This window comes from Mesocricetus auratus, unplaced genomic scaffold (assembly GCF_017639785.1).
Source record: "Mesocricetus auratus isolate SY011 unplaced genomic scaffold, BCM_Maur_2.0 Super-Scaffold_4256, whole genome shotgun sequence".
NCBI lineage: Eukaryota > Metazoa > Chordata > Mammalia > Rodentia > Cricetidae > Mesocricetus > Mesocricetus auratus.
In genome coordinates this window covers 53,508,060-53,520,480 of record NW_024429182.1, presented here as the reverse complement: position 1 = coordinate 53,520,480, position 12,421 = coordinate 53,508,060, and positions in this window count along the sequence as shown.

Below are 12,421 nucleotides of genomic sequence, written 5' to 3'. Positions count from 1 at the left end.
TTCTTTATCTGTAAAACGGAGCCACAAGAAAACAGACCAGCGGGCAGCGCAGCCAGCAGTGTCCCCTTCTCTGAATGACCAATACTCCCTTCCATGACTGAGTTGTGATTCTAAGCTATACCTGTTCAGGTCGCTTACCGACATCATCTTTTGTAAACTCCGCAGTGACCTTCTCTGTAACCACTCCTTTTTTTTTTTTTTTTTTTTTTTTTTTTTTAAGATAAGGCCCAGGGTGAAGACCAAGGCCACAGTGCCAGATGTCAGAGTCAGAACTTGAACCTGAATCTTTGTGACATCAAAGTCATCCATCTGCCTGCCTTCCTTCCTTCCTTCCTTCCTTCCTTCCTTCCTTCCTTCCTTCCTTCGACAGAATCTCTCTATATGGCCTTGGCTGTTCTGGGATTCACTATGTAGACCAGGCTGGCCTCGAACTCACAGAGATCCATCTGCCTCTGCCTCCCAAGTGCTGGGATTAAAGGTGTGTGCCTTTTTAACCTCTTAGGGGTCATACTTTCTTTTCCAGAGGAATGAATGAATCATTCAAGAGATATTTATGACGCCCTCACCCAGGCTCTCGGCACAGTGCCAGGCGTGGGCGATTTTCCATCTTCCGGGAACAAGGGACAGGTCCTTTTCCTGCCTGCGCAGTCTGGCAGAGGGACAGAGGAGGGGCTGGGTGGTGCGCGCTTCAGGGAGGGGCGGGGTCAAGTGTTCCGGACACAGTAACCAGAACATCGGACTAGAAAGGTACCTGACTAGGTCTCAGGGAGGATCTAGGGTCTAGCAGAGAAGTTGAGAATCTTCTGGGAGAGCCAATATGGGAAGGCTGGGTTTTCTGAGAGCTGCGTGTGGGTACTGACTTCCCAGTAGAGGCTAGGAATTTGCATCTTTGTGGCGAGCAGATAGAAAAGCATGGTCCAGAAGACCACAGAAGGCTGTAACGTCACCCTCACCTACAGGGAGCACTATCATTTTCAGGACCTGAAAGGGAAACAAATGACTTTATGGGCCATGGGTGTTTGGTGCCATTTCCCATTTAATTAACCTTCATGGCTACTTGCAGCTTTGGTAAGACTGAACTCATTTTAGTTTTCTTTTCAATTTTGAAAATTATTCCATGTGTATGTATGTATGTATATATGTAAGCAGGTGTTCAGGAGGCCGGAACCAGAGTTGAAGGTAGTTGTAAGCTACCCCAGGTGGATGCTGGGAACTGAACTCTGGTTCTCTGCAAGAGCTCCCAAGTGCATTTTCTATGAAAACATGAAGGCCTGGTAAATGATTTAAGTTACTGCCTTAGGAGGGACTAGAGACTTAGGCAGATTTAAAAGGGCTTCTGTTGGAGGAGCCAAAGATAAAATATCTGCTGGTTCTCTTCTGGTATAACTCCAAGGACTGCTATACAAACTGAAATGGCCTTGGAATGAAATCTTGCTTTAAAACCTTCAACAACCACAAACAAGTCCACACATGCACCAAGAAATAAGACTAGAATGTTGACAGCAGCTCCAAACTGGAGACCACAAAAGCTCACTAACAACTGTGTGTGCAAAGACACTGTGGTACAACTGCGTGTGCAAAGACACTGTGGTATACTGTCACACCATGAAGTACTGTGCAGCAAGAAGAGGAAACAAACAAAACCCTCCAATGAATGGTGAGGGATGGCACAAACATAAAGTTTTGTAAGACACCAAAGAACACATGGCTGCTAGATTCCATTTATAGGATGCTCACAAACAGCAAAACTATTCTCCGCTTTTAGAGGCCAGAAGGATAGTTCCCATGGGGCTGGTAATGCAAAGAACCTTGAGGAGGCTGCTAGAGTTTGGATACGGTTTGAGTGCACTACCCCAGAGGTTCATGCGATGGAGCTTGGCCTCCCGTGTATCGATACTAAGAAGCAGTGGGACACTGAAGGGCTATGATCTAGAGGGGGTTAGATGACTGGGTGTGCTGCCCTTAGAGGGGATCAAGGAGCTTCTCAGGAAAGCCAGCTTAGTTCTTGTGGTACTTAGAAAGACAATGGCCCCCAAAGTGGCACTATTAGGAGGTGTGGAGTAGGTGTCATGTTGCTGGAGGGAGTGTGTCACTGTGGGGACAGGCTTTGAGGTCTTCTATGCTCAAGCTACACCCAGCGTGGCACACAGTCTCCTTCTGCTGCCTGGGGATCAAGATGTAGGACTCTCAGCTCCTTCTCCAGCACCATTCTGTCAGCCTGCTGCCATGCTTCTTGCCATGATGATAATGGGTTGACCCTCTGAAACTGTAAGCCAGTCCCAATTACATGTTTTCCTTTATAAGAGTTTCTGTGGTCATGGTGTCTCTTCATAGCAATAGAAACCCTAACTAAGACACTGCTCTTGAAAGGGTTATTTATAAAATAGCAAGGCACACCCCTGCATGGTCTCTTGGACTTTCATCTTGTCCTGTAATCTCTCTGTCCACACCATAACATCACTTGATGCAATGTGGCTTAGTTTAGGAGGCCCTAACCAGAAACAAAATCAATGGTGCCATCCAATTTTGATTTTTGATTTTTATTATGTTATGTAGATTGGTGCTTTGCTTGAATGTATGTCTGTGTGAGGATGTTGGTTGGATTCCTGAAACAGGAGTTACAGACAATTGTGAGCTGCCATGTGGGTGCTGGGAACTGAACCTTGGTCCTCTGGAAGAGCAGCCAGTGTTCTTAACCACGGAGCCATCTCTCCAACCCCCAATCTTTGAACAAAAAATCCACAAAGCTACTTTTCCTCCTTATCCTCCTTTTATCTATTTTATTTATTTATTTATTTGTTTATTTATTCATTTATTTAGAGCAATGGTTCTCAACCTTCCTAATGCTGCAAACTTTAGTATAGTTTCTTATATTGTGGTGACCCTAACCATAAAATTATCTTCGTTGCTACTTTGTAACCACAATTTCGCTACTATTATGAATCATAATGTAAATATCTGATATGCAGGATATCTGTTATTCCACCCCTGGACACCTAAAGGACATACATATTGACAACCACTGGTTTGAAGGAAGGTTCTTACTATGTATATCTGACTGTCCTGGAACTCACTATGTAGATCAGGTTGTCTTCAAACTCACAGAGATCCTTTTGTCTCTGCCTCTGGAATGCTGGGACTAAAGACATGCACCACCATGACCTAGCATACATCTAACTTAAAAATTAAAACAAACACTTAAAAATAAGAAATACAACCAGGTGATCTGGGCAGTGGTGGTGCATACCTTTAATCCCAGCGTTGGGGAGGCAGAGGCAGGTGGTCTACAAGAGCTAGTTCCAGGACAGCCTCCAAAGCCACAAAAAAAAAAAAACCCATGAAAGCCCTCCCAAAAAACAATTAGGAGTCAGTGTGGCGGCACACTCTTGTAATCCCAGCACTGATGCGATGGAGGCATGAGCATCAAAAGTTTAAGGTCATCCTCCACTCCATAGGGAGTTCAAGGACAGCTTGGGCTATAGGAGATTCTGTCTCAAAACAAAACAAACAATAATTAAATGTATATTGAGTTTGCCTCTGTGTAAAGCTTCCTGGCTCATTATTTCATGTAGTTATCTAAATACTCAAGGATGAGCTGTTTCCAGGCAAGTGTATAACTCTGACCCCAGCACCGTGGAGCTTACAATCCTGGCTTCAGATACTGCCCTGTTTTGTTCCCAATATGACCTTTAATTTACAGTAAGCAACAGAAAGCAGATGAAAATGGTGACATTTAGGAAATTTCCTAAAATTGTGGCAGGTGTCACCTGCAGGGTGTCTGGTCAGCCAGTTAGCATAGAGCCAGAAGAAGCCTTGAGACAGAAGGGTATGAGCTCATGGCTGAGATCAGGAGGGTTAGGGTAATAAAGCACAAGTATTGCCCACCTATAGCTCCATCCCAACGCTCTGTGTGTACACTGTCCACCTCTGGGCTGGAACCTGGACTTGGGTTAGGTGTCCACTCCAGAAGTTATGCTGCCATCTCTTCCCCATGAGGAGGAATTGGAAGAGTCAGCACTGGTGTTCCCATGGTGGAGGAAAGAAAGGGGGGCTGGGAGACAGCTCAATGGATAACGTGCTTGCCCTGCAGGTGTGTAACCTGAATTAGATCCCCAGAACTCATATAAAAAAGCTAAGTGTGGTGATGTCCACTTGTAATGCTAGCATCAGAGGAGTGGAGACAGGCAGATCCCTGAGGCTAGCTGGTCAGTCAGCCTAATTCAACCGATGAACTTCAGGCCAGTGAAAGACTGTCTCAGAAAACAAAGCGGGAGGCTAGAGAGATAGCCCAGTGGCTAAGAACATGTGCTGTGCCTCCAGCCTCTAGAGGACCTGATTTTGGTTCCCAGCACCCACTTTGTTGGGTGGCTTTAAGTCCAGCTCTAGGTGACCCAACCACCTCCTCTGGCTCCCACAGACACTTGCACTTGTACATTCCCACACACACATACACATTTACACATAATATCAAAATAAAAAAAATAGTAAAGCCGAGATTGAAGACTCACCTGAGGAACAAGAGCTGAGGTTGGCCCCTCATCCCCCCCCCATGCATATACACACAGGCGCACATACAAGTACCTGCATACATACATGTGTGCATACACAAATTCTGTGTATATATGAAAGGGTCCTCCTGATGGAAATTCCGAGGATTCTGTCATTTCTTTTTCTAGCCTAGAAGGCAACAGAGCATTTTCTCTAAATATCTGGGTAAGTGAGGAATGCCTGGGTAGATAGCTCTGTCACATTCCTTCTCACCTGTCACTCAGCCTGTCACTCAGCATCACCATCCCTCAGGCCGTATGTTTGAAGCTTCAGCCAGAATGCCCCACTCACTGTTCCCTAAACACACCAAACCCTTCCCTGTCTCCACACTCTACTCAATGCAGTTCCTTTCGCTCCAGATTTCCTTGGTCTGCTTTTCCCCAAAGGCCTCTTCTCCATCCTTCAGCATCTTGTGTATAGTGGCACAGGTCTTTAATGCCAGCACAGGCAGGCAAGTGAATCTGAGTTCAAGGCCAGCCTGGCCTAGAGATCGAGTTCCAGGACAGCCAGCACAACACAAAGAAACCCTGTCTCAAAAAGACCAAGCCAAAAAAAGAAAAAAGAAAAAAAGACAGAAAATCTGTCCTGTGAAGCCTTCCATAATTGCTCTAACAAGCGAAATTTCCCCTCTGCTATAGTGCTTGTACCCTCCCACTAACATAGTCATGTACACTGTCTATTCTGGAGTTATTCATTCTGTGCTACTCCTACTGGATGCTGGGTATTTGGAGAGCTGATGTCATGTCTTACTCATCTTTAGGTACTTTAGACCATCATATAGCAGCAGCTTGGCCAGTATTTAAAAACCAGAGCCAGGCATGGTGGTGCACACCTTTAATCCCAGCACTCAGGAGGCAGGGGTAGGTGGATCGCTGAGTTCAAGGTCAGCCTGGTCTACAGAATGAGTTCTAGGCCAGCCTGAGTTACGAAGTGAGACCCTGTCACACACAAAACCAAGAACCCACACACCCACACACATAAAGTCCTTATGTGCCAGGCAGAGTTCTGACTCATTTAATCCTCCCAACATCCCCATGACAAGGTTTCCTTGAACAGCCCCTATTTACACGTTAGAACCAGAAGCACAGAGAGACTAGGAAATATGGCCAAGAACAGGCGCCGGCAGATGGCAGAGGTGGGATTCAAACCAGTAATAACAGTAATAACAAGTAACAAGCTGGTGAGCAAACAGACCAGGAGAGGAACTAAGAGGATAAAAAAGTGCAACAAAGGACCTTTGAGATGGCTCACGGGGCTGGGGGGTTGCTGTCAAGCCTGATGTCCTGGTTTTTATCCTGGAATCCAATGTTGGGAAGAGAGGACTGGCTCCCAAATGTCCTCTGACTTCCACATGAACACCATGGCATATGTGTACCCCCCCTCACTAAATAAATATTTTTTAATGCAACGAGTGCAGTACTTCTCCAGGATGGGGAGGAAGTGCCCCCACCTCTCACTGAGGATTGAGAAGGAAGAGAGCCTTCTATCTAGACCCAGTGTTTTCATAGAGGAGTGTCTTCCTTCTCCCTCTCCCACTTTCTCCTATTACCGCCTCCCACTCAGGAACTGAGAACTCGGTGTAAAAATAGAAAACCTGGAGGAGTTTGAAGGCAGCACTGGGCAGGGAGCCCCACCCAACTGTGACCCCCCTGAGGGTGGTGGATCTGAGGTCCCATAGAACCTGACAGGAGAAGGTTCTTGCTTGTCTTGGGGGTGGCTCCTTTGGGATCACAGTGCGGTGTGTCTTGGCTTCCTGCTGGGTTCCTTTCTGTCTCCTACCTAAGGGGCCACATCTGCCTCTTTACGAGCTCTGGTCTCAGCTCCAGCCTGTTTCTTTCTATGCCATGTGTCAGTGTACCCCCTATTTCTTGTTCCTCCTTTACACCAAGCTCATTTACTGCCTGGGTCTCTGCTCTGGCCCCCCTTCAGGAACCTAGTCCCTGCTAATTCCGTGAAATGAATTCAGATGACACACAGAACATGATGTGGAAACAGGCAGAGTTTGTTACAGAATGACATGAGGCGACTTCCAGGCTGGGAGTGGGCAGTGATCAGGGGGGTAGTCGTGGAGGAAAACATTCTCTTTTTCGAGACAGAGTTTCTCTGTGTAGTTCTAGCTGTCTTGGAACTCACTCTGTAGATCAAGCTGGCCTGGAACTCACAGAGATCCACCTGTCTCTGCCTTCCAAGTGCTGATATTAAAGGTGTGTGCCACCACCTCCCAGTTAATACTAAAAAACTGGGGACACAGAGCTTTCCTGAAGGGTGTTTTCCTGATCATATATGATTGACAAGCCCATTTGAGTTAATTCAACTTAGGGAAGGAACCAATGGTATGTCTTTATTTTTTACCAGAAAGCCTCCTGCTATAGTAATCTTAGGATCTTTCAGATGTTAGAAAGTCTTGTGTCCACCCACTGCTAGGGACAAGATACGGATTTTACTCTTTTTGCCAGTGATCAAAGCCCTGTACTTTCAGATCCTGGTTTTACAAGCTGCTGATTATGAGGGATTCTGTTATTATGACTAATCACCTTCAAAGCCTACTAATGTCTGACTGGCTACCTGGCAACTTCTTCGAAGTCATTCCTAAGTTCCCAGTTCAAACTAACTGTGACCACAGAATAAGTTTAGCGAAAAATAAAAACAGCAGATAGCCATAAAGAACAGGGTCAGAGGTCAGAGACTGTCATGAGCCTAAGTACCAGTCAGTTTCCACTTTTCTATCTTCAGCCTACTCTGAGATGAAAATGCCCAAACAGAGCTGGAGAGCCCTGACTGCTCTTTTGGAGACCTGGGTTTGATTCTCAGCACCCACATGGCAGCTCACAATCATCTATAACTCCAGTTCCAGGGGATCTGACACCCTTTGGGTTTTATTAGAAGTTTGGAGACCACCACTCCATCTGGAGTGCCTAGCAGGGCAAACTTTACTTTTGATCATGAGGGTCTGCTTGGGAAAAGTGAATGCACAAAGACAGGAAGTTGATTTGGTTTTATTGTCCTAGCTCAGATAGTGGCTTATGTCTTTTCCCCATTGCCTGAGGTCAGACCTCAGTCTTAGTTTAACTGGATAGTCTGAAAAGAATTGGCACCCAGGACACGAAGGAAAGGGGAAGGGGTCCTTGTTCTAGGTCATCAAATTCCTGGAATATAGTCATGGACCTTTGTGTAAAAAAAGGTTTTACTGGGTGGAGGTGACGGGGGATGTCCTTCTGTATATATGTTTCTCTTACTGGTTGGTGAATAAATCACTGTTTGGCCTATAGCCAGTAGAGGCAAGAAGATAGGCAGGGCTAGGAGACGAGGAGAATTCTAGGAAAAGTAGGCGGAGGGAGCCCACCAAAACAGTCGCCGTCGCCGTGTAGACCACAAAGGGGTAGCAGGTCCAGACCCTTCTCTGATAAGATAAGACCATGTAGACATGCATAGATTAGTATTTATGGGTTAATAATTAAGAGAGAGCTAGCCAACCAGAAGCCCTAGACACCGGCCAACAGATTCATAACTAGTATAGTGCCCATGTGTTTCTTTGGGGCTAAAGCAGTGGTGACATTGAGGCAGGACAAAAGAAAACTGTTAGCAACAAAATGGCACAAACGCGGGTTGTAAGAATTTCCATGTAAAACTTAACAAAAGTTTAAAAGGGATTTTAGAAACAAAAGAACAAAGTCAAGCATGGCTTAGTAGCATTTCCTCAGGTGGTCTCTGTTTGCTAGAGGAAAGCAGAGGCTCGGGGCTCCTTTAAGGGAGGCTTCCTGATTCAGCATAAATGCAAAAAAAACAAAAACAAACAAACAAAAAACCTCAGCACAGTACCCGCCACTTTAATTTTAGCAATGCTGTTTAGCAGATAAAAGACTTGTGGCCAGAAAAAGCTAGAGATATACAGTAAAGACAGATTCAGATGAAGAAAAACCTCTAAAGGGTTTACAATGTGTTTAAAATATACATAGGCTTGGGAGAGAAAAGAAAAAGGATAAAGTGGTAAAAAAGAAATAGAGTATCTTGGTGTGGTGGTGCACGCCTTAAATCTCAACACTTGGGAGGCAGAGGCAAGCAGCTCTCTGTGATTTCAAGGCCAGCCTGGTCTACAGAGTGAATTCCAGGACAGCCAAAAGTACACAGAGAAACCCTGTTTCAAAAAATAAAAAAACAGCCCGGCATGGTGGCACACACCTTTAATCCCAGTACTCAGGAGGCAGAGGCAGGCGAATCTCTATGAGTTTAAAGCCATCCTGGTCTACAGAGCAAGTTTCAGGACAGATTCCAAAACAATACAGAGAAACCCGTCTCAAAAACCAAAAGAAAAAAAGAAAGAAATAAAAGTAAAAGAAATTGAGTAATAAAAAAGTCACGTAAAGATGGAAAATACGCGGAGAGTCTGGAATTGTGTTGTCTTTGAATTGCTTGATTGTTAAGAAAGGAGCAACAGCTGCTAACAGACATTTGATTATAAATGTTGTTGGATTAATACAACTTATATATTTTGAAAATGCCTTGAACTCTAAATTTAAGTATAAGGACATGTTACTTTGGAAAAGAGATTTTGTTTGTGTTTCCACAGAAAATGAAAAGCTGTGGATTCCTTCCAGACTAATATGGTTTGATCAAGCAAAACCCCCTGAAGCAGTGATTCAACATCCAAAACAGCTGAGATGATGAAGTCTCAGACTACTATAGCCAGGATTTGGACACGTTTTTGTGTTTCCCATGGTATCAACAGTGCCCCCAAACAGCAGGGAGCAGTTTGGAGATCATGACGCCCAAATTCCCAAATATTGTTTATAAATGTTTTTTATTTAAATGGGATTAATTATAAATGGTTAATGTTCAAAGTCAATCTCTTTTTAAAGAGGCAAAAGGGGAATATGATATAGAAATGAATACTTTGTATTGGTATGGATTTTGGCTTATTGATACAAATGTAAGGCCAATTTTGTTATATGTATATTTTTCCTCTTGTTTAAGTATTGTGTTTGTACAGCTCATTTAAAATGTAATGTATCATTAAATAAATACAGATTATAGATAGTTACCTATAATAGTAAAAACTTATGTTAGTTAGGTTTTCTAGATATACAGAGATATATTTGAGATGGGTAGATATTCTTCAAACCTTTCAAAGACCTTCAGAATATGGCATTCAATATGGCTTAGAGGTTTTCATGACAGTGAGACACAACTGCTCCTGGCAACACCAATTGCTTCAGAGAGGAAGATGGGCATCGAAGAAACTCATTATGGAGTTTGCCTTCAACATGGCAGAAATAGCTATTTGGGCAAGAAACTACTCTTGCCTGGAAAGTTTGACTGTATGCTGTATAAACTGGACATGCAGGACCCACAGGAAAGTGACTGCTGAACTTGAAAAAATAATATGGGACATTCCTGCAGGGTTCCTGCTTCATGGAAGAGTCTGCTAGACATTCTGCAGGACACAGAGAAAAGTGACTGACAAACTGTTCATACAGTGGACAGTTTCAAATTTCCTGCTTTGCTGAAATCTCTGCCAGACACACTGGGCCTATAGGCTGAAGATGAATGCCCCAACATTGGAAAAGAACTTGGGTGAATGTCCAGGCAGTAAGATGTCTCTGTCAATTCTAGGGTTTATATATTATCCTTCTGAGGTCTTTGATGGAGTTGAAGACAGATAGTTATGGCTACTGTTTTCCTTAGTTATGATAAAAGATAAGTTACGTATAAGACTTTAGACTCACAAAGATAGGATAGATGACAGAATTTTTCTTTAAATTTTGCCAAACCTCGGGGCTGGAGAGATGGCTCAGCGGTTAAGAGCACTGACTGTTCTTCCAGAGGTCCTGAGTTCAATTCCTGGCAACCACATGGTGGCTCACAACCACTCTGAATGAGATCTGGTACCCTCTGCTGGCATGCAGAAGATTGTATGCATAATAAATAAATAAAATATTATAAAAAATGTTTAAAAAAAATTTTGCCAAACCTCGAACTCACAGAGATCTGCCTGCCTCTACCTCTAGAGTGCTGGGATTAAAGGCATTGTACCACCAACGCCTGGCCAAATTTTGCCAAATGTTAATGGACTAAATATTGGTAACTACAATTCTTACTTGATAAATGTTTTGTCATATATAATTTTGCTGTGTTAAAGTTAAAGCCTTCCTTCTTATTTAGACAGAAAAGAGATGACAGGGGATGTCCTTCTGTATATATGTTTCTCTTATTGGTTGATGAATAAAACACAGGTTGGCCAGGCAGAAAGAGAGGCAGGACTAGGAGAATGCTGGGGAGAGAGGCCAGAGAGACGCGATGTGCCAGAAGGACTAACATGCTGGACTACGGGTAAGCCACAGTCTTTTGACAATACATAGATTAACAGAAATGGATTAATAATTAAGACAGAGCTAGTCAATAAGAAGCCCTAGCTATCGACCAACAGTTTAATAATTAATATATAGCGTCCATGTGTTTATTTGGGGCTGAGAAGGGTGGCAGGACCTGGTGGGACAAGAAACAATCCAGCAGCACGGTGCTGCAGGTACTGACGGCTGGTATAGACGTCTTCCTTATGGGTCCTCATGTGGCCTGTTTGTCTCTCTGGTGTCTCTTTCTCTTCCTCCTTCCCTTTCCTTTTTTGGTTGTTTGTTTTGTTTTTGTTTTTGAGATAGTGTCTTACTGTATGGTCCTGAGCAGCCTGGAACTTCCTATGTAGATCAGGCTGGCCTATAGCTCACAGAGGTTCGTCTGCCTCTGCCTCCTGAGTGCTAGGATTGGAGGAGGATGCCACTATGCCCTAACTTCTTTGGTTTTATGAGACAGTTTTCCTAAATAACTCAAGCTAGTCTTAAACTCACATGAAGGCCCCACCCTTCTAACCTCATTGTACCTAAAGACACTATTTCCCACTACAACTCATGGGGGATTTGTTCCAAGACCATAACTAAGCCCCATCGTGGCATCCAAGGACAAAGACTCTGGTTTCTTATATAAAGTATCTCAGTATTTGCGGTACCCCACACACTTCCTCCTGTGTGCTTTAACTCACTTTCAATTACTTGCATTATCTACCCCCAATATAATATACGTCAATACCTTAAATGGATATTATCCTATAGTTTTTAGAGGATAATGACAAGAAAGTCTGACTATTCAGTACAGATGGGACATTCCTGCAGGGTTCCTGCTTCATGGAAGAGTCTGCTAGACATTCTGCAGGACACAGAGAAAAATGACTGACAAACTGCCCATACAGTGGACAGTTTCAAATTTCCTGCTTCGCTGAAATCTCTGTCAGACACACTGGGCCTGTAGGCTGAAGATGGATGCCCCAACATTGGAAAAGAACTTTTATTCCCCCTGGGTGCATGTGTGGGGTGTATGTATATGTATATGCATGTTCACATGTATGTGGGCATGTATGTGCACTTGTGTGTAGAGGCAGGAGGTTAATGTCAGGTGTCTTTCTCACCAAACTTGGAGCTCACTGGTTTGTCTATTCCAGCCACCCAGCTTGCTCCAGGGAGTCCTAAATCTGCCTCCAGGGCTCTGGGATTACAGGAAGACTGGCTTTTGTGTGGGTTCTGTGGATCTAAACTCTGTTCCTCACATGAGCATGGCAAGTGCTTTATCCATTTATCCATCTCCCAGATGCCCCTCCCTCCTAATATTTTCATTCTGTATCAGGTAGAATCCATATACACAAACCATCCAGAGCTGGGGCTTGCATGTACTGTCATGTTGGGACAGAGTTTGCACAGCACTCATCTTGTCCCTTAAGGTTGCTCTTACTTTGGATTGTTTATTTTAGTTTTTGTTGTTTTGGAGGAGACAGGATTTTACTTTGTAGTAAAATGGCCTTGAACTCTTGATCCTACCTCGGCCTCCCAAG